At 41.5% G+C, this 17,326-nt stretch overlaps 1 long non-coding RNA gene and 1 other non-coding gene across 2 annotated transcripts in view; both read right to left on the reverse strand.

Annotated features, from left to right (window-relative positions):
- Nucleotides 1–15,880, reverse strand: part of LOC149431153 (uncharacterized) — a 45,441-nt gene extending 29,561 nt beyond the window's left edge. The window contains exon 1 of the long non-coding RNA XR_016309367.1: nucleotides 15,708–15,880. This is a non-coding gene — a long non-coding RNA (uncharacterized LOC149431153). The remainder of the gene's footprint in view (nucleotides 1–15,707) is intronic.
- A 42-nt stretch (nucleotides 15,881–15,922) lies between these two features.
- Nucleotides 15,923–15,994, reverse strand: TRNAQ-CUG (transfer RNA glutamine (anticodon CUG)). The gene has a single exon. It is a non-coding gene; the product is annotated as a tRNA-Gln (tRNA).
- Between the last annotated feature and the right edge of the window lie 1,332 nt (nucleotides 15,995–17,326).

A 17,326-nucleotide genomic window follows, 5' to 3' on the forward strand; every position in this document is an offset into this window, starting at 1 on the left:
ACTTGAGATCCTAAACTGTACTGTTGATCTAGATCTCATTTTGTTAATCTCCATGGACAACTCTGTATGCTTTTGTCATTCTCTTTTAGTAAAAAATTTTAATATGGAAAATAAAAATAGTCTGAGGCTTGAGGCAGGGGGTAAGAGTTCCTGAGTTAGGTCCTCCTGGAGGAGACCCCTGTGCAGGATAACTGGAGGTGCTATCCCAGCTGGAGCCTTAGCAGGGGGTGGGACCCATTTGCAAAGCCTAGTCCTGGTTTGGGTCTGGAGAAGCTCACTGGAGAGAGCAAGAAGGAAGTTGGGGGAAAAGGGGTCCAGCTGTCCTATGGTGGAGTGAGTCTGTGTCTCCCTCACAGGAGAGTGCCCAGTGGACATCATAAAGAGGCAACTGATAATCCTGTGTCTGTGTGAGTAGGTGAACCCAGTGCTTGAAGCTAGTGACCAGTGGCGGACTGACAACTCATGGGGCCCCCGGGCAATAGGGGATCATGGAGCCCCTGTATCCTTGCCCAAACTCAAAAAAGACTATGAAAAAGGTACCAGGGGCATCTCATGGGGCCCCCTACTGACCCCGGGCCCTCGGGCAGTGCCCAAGTTTCCAAATGGTCAGTCCGCTCCTGCTAGTGACTGAATCTTTTGGTCTTTTAGTAGAAGTCATAGTCACCATCAGCAATAGAAATTCTGTGTAACATTTCGTGTAGCTCAGCATGCTAGAGTCCTCAAGAAGTCCAGTTCACCAATCTTGAGGTATCCCACACTCCCTTCACCCCATAAAAGTTCACCGTTACAATAAAACCCCAAAAAGACACCCTAGACTGTTCATTTGATTCTGCTATGATCAGAGGAGCAGTGATAGCTTCGTTCTGTCTGATCAGAGCTTCACAGGCTGAGAGTTTGATTTCTTCCCCTTGACTCTAGAAGAAGCCTCTAATGCTTAGGGCATGAGAATTCAAATGTCCAGACTTATTCAGTAGGGCCTAGCCAATCCCCGGGGGAGGTACGCCCAGATGGTGGCTAGGTTGCTGTTAAATAGTCTGGAGTCCTGAGGGGATGGATCTGCAAGCTTCAGGGGGGCTATTTGCCCCTGGAGCACCTCTATATTGGCTGCTGGACTACTCTCCCATGGACGGAGCCTTTGGACTTATCCTACTTCAGGATGTGTGAGTAGAGCCTAATCCTTGTGCTGCCACCTATTCATGGTCCTCAGCTGTGAACCTTTAGACTGTTCTAGTTTACTTCTACTTGTGCTACATACAACCTAATGGTCCCCAGCATCTACAAACTGTTCTGCTCTACCTCTGGGATCTACCTCATGGATTCCAGTGATAGACTGTGGTACAGTTACTTAAGGAGAAGTGTCCCATGCTGGTTGTGCTTAATGTCTTGGAGTATCTAACACCCCTTCATCCTCTAAGTTTCTACAAGCAAAAACTTTAAAAAAGATATTCCCTTGATAGCTGAATGAGGTGGAGTGAATGAGATGTTGCTGTGTGCCTGGCTGTCCCTACACTGAGCAGGGAAAGAACTGGTTAAACTCAGTGACTCCTGGGGGGGGGGGGGAGCACTATACTTATAACTGTATGCAGTTACTACATGAATTGATTAATTATACTATTTTCTATATGAATTCCTATTCCCTAATAGGGACACAGGGCAAAACCTGACAAAACATCCACTGAAAGAAGGACATTCTGTAATTTACACTGAACAATGCTACGTATTTGCATTTCGTCCTCCCACTGACATTGGGGCATTTCATCCTGCCACTGAGATTGGGACATTTTGTCCTCCCACTGACATTGAGACATTTCATCCTCCCACTGACATTGGGGCATTTCTTACTACCACTGACATTGGGACATTTCCTTCTCCCACTGACATTGGGACATTTCATCATCCCACGGACATTAGGACATTTCCTTCTCCCACTGACATTGGAACATTTCGTCCCCCCCACTGACATTGGAACATTTCGTCCCCCCCACTGACATTGGAACATTTCGTCCCCCCCACTGACATTGGGACATTTCGTCCTCCCACTGACATTGGGACATTTCGTACTACCACTGACATTGGGACATTTCCTTCTCCCACTGACATTGGAACATTTCATCTTCCCACTGACATTGGGACATTTCATCCTCCCACTGACATTGGGGCATTTCATCCTCCCACTGACATTGGGGCATTTCATCCTCCCACTGACATTGGGGCATTTCATCCTCCCACTGACATTGGGACATTTCATCCCCCCACTGACATTGGGACATTTCATCCCCCCACTGACATTGGAACATTTCGTCCTCCCACTGACATTGGGACATTTCATCACCACACTGACATTGGAACATTTCGTCCTCCCACTGACATTGGGACATTTCATCACCACACTGACATTGGAACATTTCGTCCTCCCACTGACATTGGAACATTTCGTCCTCCAACTGACATTGGAACATTTCATCCCCCTACTGACATTGGGGCATTTCGTCCTGCCACTGACATTTGGACATTTCCTCCTCCCACTGACATTGGGGCATTTCGTCCTGCCACTGACATTTGGACATTTCCTCCTCCCACTGACATTTGGACATTTCCTCCTCCCACTGACATTGGGACATTTCATCCCAATACTGACATTGGGGCATTTCATCCCCCTACTGACATTGGGACATTTCTTCCTCCCACTGACATTGGAACATTTCATCCTCCCACTGACATTGGGACATTTCATCCCCCTACTGACATTGGGGCATTTCGTCCTCCCACTGACATTGGGGCATTTCTTCCTCCCACTGATATTGGGACATTTCATCCCCCCACTGACATTGGGACATTTCATCCCCCCACTGACAATGGGGCATTTCATCCTCCCACTGACATTGGGGCATTTTCCTCCCGCTGACATTGGGACATTTCATCCTCCCACTGACATTGGGACATTTCATCCTTCACACTGACATTGGAACATTTCATCCTCCCACTGACATTGAGACATTTCATCCTTCCACTGACTTTGGGGCATTTCCTTCTCCCACTGACATTGGGACATTTCGTCCTCCCACTAACATTGGGACATTTCATCCCCCTACTGACATTGGGGCATTTCGTCCTCCCACTGACTTTGGGACATTTCGTCCCTCCCACTGACATTGTGGCATTTCATCCCCCCACTGACATTGGGGCATTTCATCCCCCCACTGACATTGGGGCATTTCATCCTCCCACTGACATTGGGGCATTTCATCCTCTCCCTGACATTGGGGCATTTCATCCCCCCACTGACTTTGGGACATTTCGTCCCCCCCACTGACATTGTGGCATTTCATCCCCCCACTGACATTTGGACATTTCATCCTCCCACTGACATTGGGGCATTTCCTTCTCCCACTGACATTGGGGCATTTCCTTCTCCCACTGACATTGGAACATTTCGTCCTCCTATCAGCATGGCACATCCTGACTTGACAATATTTGCCCACTCTTCCATGCAGGAACACTCCAAGTCTGTCAGATTGCAAGGGCATCTCCTGTGCACAGCCCGCTTTAGATCACCCCACAGATTTTCGATGGGATTCGGGTCTGGGCTCTGGCTGGGCCATTCCAAAGCATCTTCTGGTGAAGCCATTCCTTTGTTGATTTGGATGTATGCTCCAGAAACGTTGAGTAGGGAAAAAAATGTCATTGGCCTCTACCTGTAAAACATTCCTGTTTTGGAGGTGGAGTCATTGTTGCCCATCTAGTGCACCTGAAATTAATTAACAACCCCCTCTGCTACTTAACTGACTTGTTGCTATACTCTGATTAAAAAGTCTATCTTTAACCCCTCACCCTCCTGAAGATTTCCCCCCTTTCCTGAACAGGTCATTTTTTGCATTACAGCGCTGCGTTACTTTAACTGACAATTGCGCGGTACCCAGATGAAATTTCCATCCTTTTTTTCCCACTAGTTGATCTTTCTTTCGGTGGTATTTGATCGCCTGTGCGTTTTTTATTTTCTGCGCTATAAAAACAAAAAAATGGCCCACAATTTTGAGGAAAAAAAACAATATTTTTTACTTTTTGCTATAAAACATGTCCAGCGAAATTTTTTGTTAAAAAATCACATTTTGGTGTAAATTTAGACCAAAATGTATTCTGCTCCGTGTCTTTGCTAAAAAAAATCCCAATACATGTAAATGAATTGGTTTAGGTGAAAGTTATAGCGTTTACAAATGGCGGTATAGATACTTGGATTTATTTTTTCCTACTAGTAATGGCAGCGATCAGTGACTTTTAGCGGGACTGCGGTGGTCATTCTGACACTGGGGGGAAATAACTTGGTGTCACTGACATCCACAGTGACACCAATACAGTGATCAGTGCTAAAAAGCAGCACTGACACTGTACTAATGGCACTGGCCAAGGAAGGGGTTAATGTGAGGGGTGATCAAAGGGTTATCTGTGTGCTGGGTGTGTTTTACTAGGGGGTGGGGTGGGGGTGTGTGCTTCACTGTAAGCACACTGATTGGGATGGCTGTGCTGTGCACAGCCATCCAGAGCAGTGTGCCTGAGCCAACAGGTAGGAAGACTGTTTGTAAACAAAGCAGTCTTCATCCCCGTCGGTGATTGTCAGTAATCACTGGGCGCCGGTTGATAATCACTGGCCAGACCCGGTGATTGACGTCTGCGGCCGCAAATGGCGGGCCGGTAGGGCTCGTGCGTGCCCCCTACCCAGAAATGCAAAATCACGTATATATACGTGATTTTGCGCACCCTTGCCGCCGTGTAGCAGTATATCTGCTATATGGCGGCGGGTAAGCGGTTAACTTCAGTCACAGCTGCAGTTTATTTCTATCTACAGGCACCCCTTACTTGCATAGGCAGATTTTTGGTAAAGGTGAACTAACCAGTGGTGTATTTTGGTTTTGTGCTGCCCTAGGCAAGACTAAAATCAGGCACCCCCCCCCCATCTAAATGGGTCCCACCCCTTCCTGTTTAAGATCCACCCCTTCATCTGTACATTCCACCCCTTCCTCTTTAGGCTCCACCTCTTCCTATTAGAGCTCCACCTATTCTTCTCATTAAAAGTCGATAATGAGTGCATATATTTTGCCCAGCCATTGGTATCAGTGGGAGGAATAGTGCCCCATCATTGGTATCAGTGGGAGGAATAGTGCCCCATCATTGGTGTCAGTGGGAGGAATAGTGCCCCACCATTGGTGTCAGTGGGAGGAATAGTGCCCCATCATTGGTGTCAGTGGGAGGAATAGTGCCCCATCATTGGTATCAGTGGGAGGAATAATGCCCCATCATTGGTATCAGTGGTGGGAATAGTGCCCCATCATTGGTATCAGTGGGAGGAATAGCGCCCCATCATTGGTGTCAGTGGGAGGAATAGTGCCCCATCATTGGTGTCAGTGGGAGGAATAGTGCCCCATCATTGGTGTCGTTGGGAGGAATAGTGCCCCATCATTGGTATCAGTGGGAGGAATAGTGCCCCATCATTGGTATCAGTGAGAGGAATAATGCCCCATCATTGGTGTCAGTGGGAGGAATAGTGACCCATCATTGGTATCAGTGGGAGGAATAGTGCCCCATCATTGGTATCAGTGGGAGGAATAGTGCCCTACCATTGGTGTCAGTTGGAGGAATAGTGCCCTACCATTGGTGTCAGTGGGAGGAATAGTGCCCCATCATTGGTGTCAGTGGAAGGAATAGTGCCCCATCATTGGTGTCAGTGGGAGGAATAGTGCCCCATCATTGGTGTCAGTGGGAGGAATAGTGCCCCATCATTGGTATCAGTGAGAGGAATAGTGCCCCATCATTGGTGTCAGTGGGAGGAATAGTGCCCCATCATTGGTATCAGTGGGAGGAATAGTGCCCCATCATTGGTATCAGTGGAAGGAATAGTGCCCCATCATTGGTTTTAGTGGGAGGAATAGTGCCCCATCATTGGTGTCAGTGGGAGGAATAGTGCCCCATCATTGGTTTTAGTGGGAGGAATAGTGCCCCATCATTGGTTTTAGTGGGAGGAATAGTGCCCCATCATTGGTATCAGTGGAAGGAATAGTGCCCCATCATTGGTTTTAGTGGGAGGAATAGTGCCCCATCATTGGTATCAGTGGAAGGAATAGTGCCCCATCATTGGTTTTAGTGGGAGGAATAGTGCCCCATCATTGGTATTCGTAGGAGTAATAGTGTCCCATGTGGGAGGAGTAGTGTCCCTAGGCAAACGCCTTGTTGGCCTCATGGCAAATACGCCCCTGGAACTAACTAATGATGCACTGATATATCGGCCGCCGAAAATCATCAGCTGAAAATGGGGTTATTGGCATTTTGCTGATAGAAAAAAAAACAACCCCTATTGACCTCAATGCAAAATCGCGTCCCATTGACTTTAAGGCAAAATCATGTCCCAGTGACTTCAATGCAAACTCGCACCCCATTGACTTCAATGCAAAATTGTGTTCTCATTACCGTCTGTGCAAGAACATCCCCTAATAACGTCAAAGCAAAATTGTGCCACATCGACTTCAATGCAAAAGCGTGTCCCATTGACTTCAATGCAAAAGCGCGTCCCATTGACTTCAGTGCAAAACTGCCTCTATTTAGGTTTTTTCATTTTATATATAGTTCATGTTATTTTCTGTCCAATTTTTGTGTTTCACCTTCAATAAAAGTTACTTTACGTTACTGAACTGTATTTTTTAAATTCATGATATCAATAAAAAAAAGTAAAATAAAATACTATTATATATTAAAAAAAATGGTTTTTTTTTGTTTTTTTTTTTAACTGTTCGTTTCGGTGTTGGGCAAGGGCTTCCTCAATTTTCAGTTTAGGTCCAGAATTTTCATTTCGGTGCACCACTAGAACCCTTTATATCGGAGGCCTCCTCCATAGGGGTGTTTACCTGCACACTTCGGACTCCAGCAGATTCTTGCGGCTTGTACAAAGTAATGACAGGCTGAGAGGAGTCGTTCACATGGATCTGCAAACTCAGCGATTTTGTGCGTTTAGGGAGAGATGAACGACCTCGGACGCATCGATCTGCATCTGGAGTCCTTCACCTGTCCCTGAGCACATGAAACCGCTGAGTTTACTGATGCGTGTGAACGGCGACGGCTCTTCTCAGCCTATCATTACCTCTGTACCGCTGTTTGCCCGCATCTGTCGTCTGCCGATTCTTGGCGCTGGAATGCGGCGTATCCAAATAGTCGCCTGTGTGAAGGAGGCCTAGGGCCCCTTTCACAGGGCTGGATGGGTGCGGCCGCCAGACTCCTGCGGGAAAATCTGTGGATTCTTGCTGCTGGAATGCTGGTTATGCGATCAGCCCAATTAAACAAATGGCAGGCTGACAGCGACCGATGCCGCTCACATGCAGGAGCGCACAGAGGGGCAGGGCTGCGCAAACTCATGTACTGAATATATATATATATATATACATGATTTGCATTTCTGGGTAGGGGGTGGGTGAGCACGGGCCGCCCTACCTGTGCCGCCATTGGCAGCTACGGATGTCGATCACCGAGTCCTGCCTGGAGATTTTCCGCCGACACCCGGCGATCGCCCAGTAACACTGACAAGGGAGAGACCTGTATGCAAACAACACAGGTCTCTCTCCTGCCAGCAAGGACATGCTGCTTTGTATTGCTCTGCACAGCATGTCTCCCAAATAAAACACAGCGCACAGTTAACCCTTTGATCGCCCCACATGTTAACCCCTTCTTGCCGACCCACCTAGAAGAAAAAGATATTTTAAAAATATTCTTCCCAAATATATTGACATATATTTGAAATACTACAATTCTGGGCGTATTCAATATATTTCAAAATATATATATACTGTATGTTGAAATGCATTTTTTATCTATATCACAAAATTTATGAAAAATAACTAACTTGCCGACCTCCTCCACTCTTCCTACCACCCCATCCCCCACAGCGATCTCCTCCTGTACCACCATCCCCTCCCTCCTAGATTGTAAGCTCGAAAGAGCAGGGCCCTCCAACCCCTCATGTTTTGCATTGTATTGGTATTGTTCTGTCACATGTTCTGTCCCCCTTTGTAATGTACAGCGCTGAGCGAACTATTGGCGCTTTATATATACTGTATAATAATAATAATAATAATAATTTGGTAAAATATATATTTAGATTTTTATATATTGTTCAGATTCCTTTTAACATATGAAAAAGTCATTTTAACATATATTTTTACATATATTTGTAAATGCATTCCAAAGGTGTAGATTTTAAAGACATACAGTATATTTGAAATGTATTTTTAAAAATATTTTTCATATATTTTGTATAAAAAAAAGCATTTCAACATGCAGTATGTATATATATATATATATATATATATATATATATATAATTTATTTATTGAAATATAATTTAAAATATATTGAATACGGCCAAAATTGTAGCTTATCAAATATATGTCAATATATTTGGGAAGAAAATTTTTAAATTATATTTCAAAAATATTTTTCTTCCATGTGGGTGATTGGACGGCGCTTCACAGTACAGATGGACAAAGTCATTTTAACATATATTTTTACATATATTTGTAAATGCATTCCAAAAATGTAGAATAAATGTATTTTTAAACATATTTTTCATATTGTTTGTAATATATAAAAACATGCATTTCAACATCCAGTATATATATATATAATTTTTTATTTTTTTTTATTGAAATATATTTTGAGATATATTGAATACAGCCAAAATTGTAAAAATTGTAGCATTTCAAATATATGTCAATATATTTGGGAAGAATATTTTTAAAATATATTTCAAATATATTTTTCTTCCATGTGGGTGTTTGGACGGCGCTTCACAGTACAGATGGACAATGGTCATATATTTTTAGATATATTTGTAAATGCATTACAAAAATGTAGATTAAATGTGTTTTTAAAGACATACAGTATATTTGAAAATGTATTTTATAATGTATTTAATGTATTAATATATTTAATAGTTTGTAATATATAAAAAATGCATTTTAACATACAGTGTATATGTATATATATATATATATATATATTTTTTTTTTTTTTTAAATATATTGAATACGGCCAAAATTGTAGTATTTCAAATATATGTCAATATATTTGGGAAGAATATTTGAAAAATATATTTAAATATATTTTTCTTCCATGTGGGTGTTTGGACGGCGCTTCACAGTACAGATGGACAATGGTCATATATTTTTAGATATATTTGTAAATGCATTACAAAAATGTAGATTAAATGTGTTTTTAAAGACATACAGTATATTTGAAAATGTATTTTATAATGTATTTAATGTATTAATATATTTAATAGTTTGTAATATATAAAAAATGCATTTTAACATACAGTGTATATGTATATATATATATATATATATATTTTTTTTTTCTTTCATTTTTATTTTTAAATATATTGAATACGGCCAAAATTGTAGTATTTCAAATATATGTCAATATATTTGGGAAGAATATTTTAAAAATATATTTAAATATATTTTTATTCCATGTGGGTAGTGACATTAGTACAATGTCTTTTTATTAGCACTGATGACTGTATTGGTGTCACTGTAGAAGTCAGTTCCCCCCCAGTGTCAGACTGCCCACCACAGTTCCGCAGTCCCGCTATAAGTTGCTGATCGCTGTCATTACTAGTATAAAAAATAAAAAAAAATAGAGTCCAGTATACATACCAGCATTTGTAGACGCAATAACTTTCACGTAAACCAATGAATTTACACACATTTGGATTTTCTTTTTAGCAAAGACACAGAGCAGAATACATTTTGGCCTAAATTTATGACGAAATTTGATTTTTTTCATTTTTTATAGCAAAAAGTCAAAAATATGTTTTTTTCCTCAAAATTTTCAGTCTTTTTTTGTTTATAGCGCAAAAAATAAAAACTGCAAAAGCGATCAAATAACACCAAAAGAAAGCTCCATTTGTGGGGGGAAAAAAGACCAATTTAATTTGGGTGCAGAGTTTCATGACCGCGCAATTGTAACACAGCGCCGTATCGCAAAAATGGCCTGGTCAGGAAGGGGTGGTAAATCCTCTGGAGGGAGAGGGGTTAAAGGAGAATTAAAAAAAAAAATGTAGGTTAAACCCACAAGTAGGTTTTTTTTTACCACTACTGTTCCCTTATATCGGCTTTTGAAATGTAAAATGCGTCAATTTAGAAATTGGATGAGAGGTTTAGCGCCGTAAACCACTTTTTGGTAGATAAATAATGCATTTCATAGACAACTACATAGTTGAGACCAAAATGAGGGAAAAATGAGGAGGAAGGAGGGGCAGAGGGACTTTGTTCCAAATGAGGGACAGTCCCTCGAAATCAGGGACAGTTGGAAGCTATGCCCCACGCAGGGTGCTTACACGGCCCCATCCTCTTGAATGGGTCGCAGGGTTACCAACTATCCGTAAATTCAGGGTCATTGTGTAAAATCTGTGATTTCTACATCTGTCCGTGAATGTCCATGAACCCCTTCAATACCGGGAACTTTCACCCCCTTCCTGCCCAGGCCAGTTTTCACACTTTGAATGACAATTGCACGGTCATGCAGCACTGTACCCACACTACGCTGTTATCATTTTTTTCACACAAAAATTACTTTCTTTTGGTGGTATTAAACCACCACTGGGGTATTTTTTTCTTTGCTAAATAAATAAAAAAAAAAAACCCAAAATTTTGAAAAAAAGCGTTTTTTTTTCTTTTTCTGTTACAAAATTTTGCAAATAAACAATTGCTCTTCATAAATTTACACCAAAATGTATTCTGTTCCATTTCTTTGGTGAAAATAACCCAAATCGGTGTATATTATTTAGTCCTCATGCACATGGAAAAAAAATATATTTGAAATATATTTTAAAAATATTCTTCCCAAATATATTGCCATATATTTGAAAGACTAAAATTTTGGCTATTTCAAAATATATTATAATAAATAAATAAATAATATACATACATATATATATATATATATATATATATATATATATATATATATATATATATATATATATATATATATATATATATATATATACTGCATGTTGAAATGCGTTTTTATTACAAAATATCTGAAAAATATCTTTAAAAATATATTTCAAATGTACTGTATGTCTTTAAAAATGCAAATCTACATTTTGGAATGCATTTGCAAATATATGTAAAATGATATGTTAAAATTACTTTTTTATATGTAAAAAAAAAATCTGAAGAATATATTTAAAAAAAAAAAATTATATATTATATATATATATATATATATATATATATATATATATATATATATATATACACACACATACACACACACACACACACAAATATATATATTGAAATGTGTTTTTATTACAAAATATATGAAAAATATTTTTAAAAATACATTTCAAATATACTGTATGTCCTTAAAAATACAAATCTACATTTTTGGAATGCATTTGCAAATATATGTAAAATGATACGTTAAAATGACTTTTTTATATCCTAAAAAAAAATATCTGAAGAACATTTTTAAAAAATATATATTTTTAAAACTATATTTTTAAAAAATAAATTCTTCAGATTTTTTTTAACATATGAAATAGTCATTTTAACATACATGAACATAATATAATAACATAAGAATGCGGCAAACCGGTGTTTTTGTGAAGAAAATTTTTTTGTGTTTAAAAAAAAAAAAAAAAGGTAAAAAACATAAACGCGGAAAAATGCGTCTAAACGCTAATGCAAAACTTCCTTTTTTACACAGCTAATGCTACCAGCGTTATTAACGCGCCCAGTGTACATGGAGCCTCAGTCTGTAGGAAAGTTATAGAGTCCACAAACTATGGTACATATATCTGAAAATCAATCATTCCTGATGTACTGACGGCCGATCTCATCTCTTGAGGCCCAAAAACGCCAAGATAGTAGAAATATCTCCCAACTGACCTGTGTTTTTGGAAAATAGACAGTCCAAGGTGTTTATTTTCCATTCACACCTGTGCGACATCCAAATCATGCGATTTTCATTGCAACTTTTCAGTGCAACTTGATGCGACTTTGGATGAGTGTGACTTTGCTGAAGATTTGGCTTTGACCAAGGAAGATTGTTTGTGCTGCACAAAATCTCACATAAATAGCACGTACTACATTCAGGTGCGACTTTCATGAGACTTTGGAGGGTTTACATTGAAGCCTTTTTTCTTTCTTTTTTTTTTTTTTAAACTATTTTTTAATACACTGTGACCAGAGCAATATAATGTTACCATAGTAACATTGTACTACTCTGGGGAAGTGATCATATATAGGGCAGCACAGTAGCTAAATGGTTAGCACTTCCGCCTGGCAGTACTCGGGTCGTTGGTTGTAATCCCAACCCCAGCACCAGCTGCCTGGAGTTTGCATGTTCTCCCTGTGCCTGCGTGGGTTTCCTCCAGGTACTCTGGTTTCCTCCCACACTCCAAAGACATGCTGGTAGGTGAATTGGCTCCTGTCTAAATTGTCCCTAGTATGTGTATGTATGAATGTGAGTTAGGGACCTTAGATTGTACGCCCCTTGAGGGTTAGGGACTGATGTGAATGTACTATATACAGTGGGGATCGAAAGTTTGGGCACCCCAGCTAAAAGTTTGTATTAATGTGCATAAAGAAGCCAAGGAAAGATGGAAAAATCTCCAAAAGGCATCAAATTACAGATTAGACATTCTTATAATATGTCAACAAAAGTTAGATTTTATTTCTATCATTTACACTTTCAAAATAACAGAAAACAAAAAAATGGCGTCTGCAAAAGTTTGGGCCCCCTGCAGAATTTATAGCATGCACTGCCCCCTTTGCAAAGTTGAGACCTGCCAATGTCATGGATTGCTCTCAATCATCCTCTGGGAAGACCAGGTTATGTCAATCTCAAAGGTTTTAAATGCCCAGACTCATCTGACCTTGCCCCAACAATCAGCACCATGGGTTCTTCTAAGCAGTTGTCTAGAAAACTGAAACTGAAAATAGTTGACGCTCACAAAGCTGGAGAAGGCTATAAGAAGATAGCAAAGCGTTTTCAGATGTCAATATCCTCTGTTCGGAATGTAATTAAGAAATGGCAGTCATCAGGAACAGTGGAAGTTAAAGCAAGATCTGGAAGACCAAGAAAAATATCAGACAGAACAGCTCACAGGATTGTGAGAAAAACTATTCAAAACCCACGTTTCACTGCACGATCCCTCCAGAAAGATCTGGCAGACACTGGAGTTGTGGTCACTATTCCACTATAAAGAGATACTTGTACAAATATGGTCTTCATGGAAGAGTCATCAGAAGAAAACCTCTTCTACGTCCTCACCACAAAAATCATCGTTTGAACTTTGCAAATGAACATATAGACAAGCCTGATGCATTTTGGAAACAAGTTCTGTGGACCGATGAGGTTAAAATTGAACTTTTTGGCCGGAATGAGCAAAGGTACGTTTGGAGAAGAAGGGGCACAGAATTTAAGGAAAAGAACCTCTGTCCAACTGTTAAGCATGGGGTTGGATCAATCATGCTTTGGGGTTGTGTTGCAGCCAGTGGCACAGGGAACATCTCACGAGTAGAAGGAAAAATGGATTCAATAAAATTTCAGAAAATTTTGGATGGTAACTTGATGCCATCTGTGAAAAAGCTGAAGTTAAAGAGAGGATGGCTTCTACAAATGGATAATGATCCTAAACACACCTCGAAATCCACGGGGGATTACATCAAGAGGCGTAAACTGAAGATTTTGCCATGGCCTTAACAATCTCCTGACCTCAACATCATTGAAAATCTATGGATAGACCTTAAAAGAGCAGTGCGTGACAGACAGCCCAGAAATCTCAAAGAACTGGAAGACTTTTGTAAGGAAGAATGGGCAAAGATACCTCAAACAAGAATTGAAAGACTCTTGGCTGGCTACAAAAAGCGTTTACAAGCAGTGATACTTGCCAAAGGGGGCAGTACAAGATATTAACTCTGCAGGGGGCCCAAACTTTTGCAGACGCCATTTTTTTGTTTTCTGTTATTTTGAAAGTGTAAATGATGGAAATAATATCTAACTTTTGTTGACCTATTATAAGAATGTCTGATCTGTAATTTGATGCCTTTTGGAGATTTTTCCATCTTTCCTTGGCTTCTTTATGCACATTAATACAAATTTGTAGCTGGGGTGCCCAAACTTTCGATCCCCACTGTATATGCAAAGCGCTGCGTAAATTGACGGCGCTATATAAGTACCTGAAATAAATAAATATAACTGGTGTGGTGGTGATCAGGTGTAGTGACTGGCAACAGTATGGAAAAAAGTACCTTTTTTCCTTTTTTATTCCTTTTCTTTTATTTTTTAACTATTTTTTAACACACCTTGACCAGAGAAATATAATGTTACCATAGTAAAATTGTACTACTCTGGGGAAGTGATCATATAGCTGGTGTGGTGGTGATCAGGTGTAGTGACTGGTGACAGTACCAAAATAATTTTTTTTTCAATTTTTGTTTTCTTTTTTATTCCTTTTTATCACTATTTTTTTACCACAATGTGACCAGAGCAATATAATGTTACCATAGTAGCATTGTACTACTCTAGGGAAGTGATCATATAACTGATGTGGTGCTGATGAAGTGTAGTGACTGGTGACAGTACGAAAAAAATATATTTTTTTCCTTTTATTTCCTTTTTTTATTCCTTTTCTTTCTATTTTTATCACTATTTTTAACACACTGTAACCAGAGCAATCTAATGTTTCCATAGTAACATTTTACTACTTTGGGGAAGTGATCATATAACTGGTGTGGCTGTGGTCAGGTGTAGTGACTGGTGACAGTACAAAAAAAATATATTTTTTTTCCTTTTATATTCCTTTTCTTTCTTTTTTTTAAACTATTTTTAACACACTGTGACCAGAGCAATATAATGTTACCATAGTAACATTGTACTACTCTGGGGAAGTGATCATATAACTGGTTTGGCTGTGGTCAGGTGTAGTGACTGGTGACAGCACAAAAAAATATATTTTTTTTCTTTTTTTTCCTTTTTTTCTTTTTAACTATTTTTTAACACACTGTGACCAGAGCAATATAATGTTACCATAGTAGTATGGTACTTCTCTGGGGAAGTGATCATATAACTGGTGTGACGGTGATCAGGTGTAGTGACTGATGACAGCACGAAAAAAAATAATTATTTTTTCTTTTTTTTTTAATTCTTTTTCTCTTTCTTTTTTTAACTATTTTTTTTAACACACAGTGACCAGATCAATATAATGCTACTATATTTTACTGAATTAAATTGATTCATTGTGTTTTTTCATGATTAGCTGTGATTGCCCCTCCCTGTACCATGTGATCACTGTGACCAATCACAGCGGACAACACAATTATACATGAGATTGGCGTGAGTTCTAAGCCATTCGTGGTTTACAATTGTCAAGCGATCCGCTGTGATTGGTCACAGCGATCACATGGTACCGCAGCAACCTGGTAGACCGATCAGTCATCGGCCAGGGACAGATCGCACCCCGTTACTGGAGGACGTCACATGACGTCCACCCGCAACAACGAAAGTCTCGCCCGGCCTATTGCAATTTGACCGGGTGGGCGGGACTTTCGTTGTTGCGGGTGGACGTCATGTGACTGCCCCTTGACCGCTAGGATGAATGAACTGTGTGAATGAGGGAGAAGACTGGCGCCGGGTGAAAGAAGGTTGCTTACTCGGGCGAAAGGAAACTTTTAGTAAAGTTGCGCTTTCAGGAAAATGACGCGCAACGCTTTTTATGGCGTAACATCCTTCTGTGACGTCACGTTTGGTGTTCTGTGTAATTCCGCTGAATCTGAAACACATATAAAAGTCACAGAAAGTTATAATTAATAGATTTTTTCGGTCATGGAGAGATATATATTAAAAAAAACCAAACAATAAAAATCCAAGGTTCCACCGAGATTTGAACTCGGATCGCTGGATTCAGAGTCCAGAGTGCTAACCATTACACCATGGAACCTCTCCAGTACTGTTCACAGATTTCCATGTAGAAGAATGAACCTTCCCTCAGGCCCTGTGCTGCCTACGACGCACATTCGCCTGAATTACACAACTATTGGAGGTTCTCTCTCCATTCCTCACAGAGAACGCTAGTCTGCCCGGGGACCGAGGGATTCCGTATTTCTGAGGTAATCCCCGCGCTGCCGCAGTGTCACTCCGCCCGCCATATTGCACCACCTCCTGCACCACACGACGCCATTTTGCCCCTCACGTCAACGTTACCTCCGCGGCCAAAACAGCAACCGTTTTAACCAAAAATGACGCTTAAATCGTCACTTAGGCCGAAGGAAGACTATTCCATAACACGAGCGTCGAAAATAAGCGCTCCGTGACAGGGCGGGAGGGGTGTACCAAGATGGTGGCGCCGTGCTTCGCTGAACCCGGAAGTGGTGTCGCCGAGGACTTGGGCGGAAGCGCTGTTCCTGTTTCAGGGAGGGGTTCGGTCATAGCCGGGCTTCCTGGAGATTTGGTCGGTTGGAGCCGATTAGCTGCGGATCCGGAGCACTACATCTACCGCCAAGCATGGGAACCCGGGACGACGAGTACGACTATCTGTTCAAAGGTGAGGATGGCGGGGGGAGGAGGGGAGAACGGAGAGGGGGGGTTGACAGCCGGTGGGGAGGACACTGGGACCGGCGGTGGGATGTGAGGGGAGAGTCTAAACTGACAGGAGGCCATGCCTGAGACCCACTGACAGCTCGAGGATGAGGGGACAGTACTAGGCCTCAATCTGTCATCTCCCCGGTAAAGCCTCCGCCGAGGAGCCCTCATCCCCGAGTATACAGAGAGATATATGTATGATGTACCGGCTGTCTCTATGGTATCTTATGTATGTGAATATATATATATATATGTGTGTGAGGATCACAGTATATCCGACATATTGGTGACCCCAGGTTAGAATTTTGGGGCCCCGGGATGCGAGTGGACACCCCCGTGGGGCCCCGGGATGCGAGTGGACACCCCCGTGGGGCCCCGGGATGCGAGTGGACACCCCCGTGGGGCCCCGGGATGCGAGTGGACACCCCCGTGGGGCCCCGGGATGCGAGTGGACACCCCCGTGGGGCCCCGGGATGCGAGTGGACACCCCCGTGGGGCCCCGGGATGCGAGTGGACACCCCCGTGGGGCCCCGGGATGCGAGTGGACACCCCCGTGGGGCCCCGGGATGCGAGTGGACACCCCCGTGGGGCCCCGGGATGCGAGTGGACACCCCCGTGGGGCCCCGGGATGCGAGTGGACACCCCCGTGGGGCCCGTCATTTCTTAACGACACCAGAAAATGCGTACGGCA

This window comes from Staurois parvus, unplaced genomic scaffold (genome assembly GCF_062004578.1).
Source record: "Staurois parvus isolate SC_StPar_1 unplaced genomic scaffold, SC_StPar_1.0 ptg002373l, whole genome shotgun sequence".
Lineage (NCBI taxonomy): Eukaryota > Metazoa > Chordata > Amphibia > Anura > Ranidae > Staurois > Staurois parvus.